The 687-nt window shown below is 36.8% G+C and overlaps 1 long non-coding RNA gene across 1 annotated transcript; it reads right to left on the bottom strand.

Annotated features, from left to right (window-relative positions):
* Window positions 1–451: 451 nt before the first annotated feature.
* On the bottom strand, window positions 452–687 carry LOC127159277 (uncharacterized). Its single transcript, XR_007826403.1, has 2 exons — window positions 644–687; window positions 452–556 (listed from the first exon to the last, which is right to left on the bottom strand). It is a non-coding gene; the product is annotated as an uncharacterized LOC127159277 (long non-coding RNA).

Here is a 687-nt window from a genome sequence, read left to right as displayed (position 1 = left end):
AATGGCAGTCTATCTAGGCTGTTATTATACGGTACTTGAATTTTCCCCGCATTTTACTGCCCTGTCAAAAATGAATGAATCTTATTTAATTGCATTGATGGAGGCATTGTAATAGATCCATGAGCATGTTAAATGGTAAAGCATTTTGTTCTCTGAGGTTGAGCTGTGTCAGAATGTAGTACGTAATGTTCAGTGGTTTATAACTTAATCTGCATTATGTGCTTTGCAGTCGTTTGGTAACACTGGGGTGAAATACCCCATCACATTGTATGGTTGACTCTGCTTCAAAGGACAATTAAAGAAATGTTCCTGTTTAATTAAGATTTGAGAGTAGACTAGCCTAATCTGTATAACATATGTTCAGGCAAAAGATTTAATGTTGTGTACAGAATCGTGTTGGGATATTGCAATGTCTGCATGGTTAAAAAAAAAGACAACAGAGGATGAAGCATTCATTTGCATGCCTGGTTTATTCTACTGAACTACACAAGAGATCATTCACAGCAATCTATTTGCAGAGATCCACTTAAAAATTTCACTCTTCATCAGCCCCCTTCTGTTAGGAAGAAAATAAAAAGAATGTTAGAAGATAAGCATTTTAATCTGATCTAGTTCCACTTTTGTGACCAAAATCCCTTGTTACCTTGGATCCTGAATCCCGGCTCTTTGCTCTCAGCTTGTTGACCT

Source organism: Labeo rohita, unplaced genomic scaffold (assembly GCF_022985175.1).
Source record: "Labeo rohita strain BAU-BD-2019 unplaced genomic scaffold, IGBB_LRoh.1.0 scaffold_2050, whole genome shotgun sequence".
Classification (NCBI taxonomy): Eukaryota; Metazoa; Chordata; class Actinopteri; order Cypriniformes; family Cyprinidae; genus Labeo; species Labeo rohita.
The sequence above is the reverse complement of the archived record's forward strand: the minus strand, read 5'-3'. Positions and strand labels throughout refer to the sequence as shown.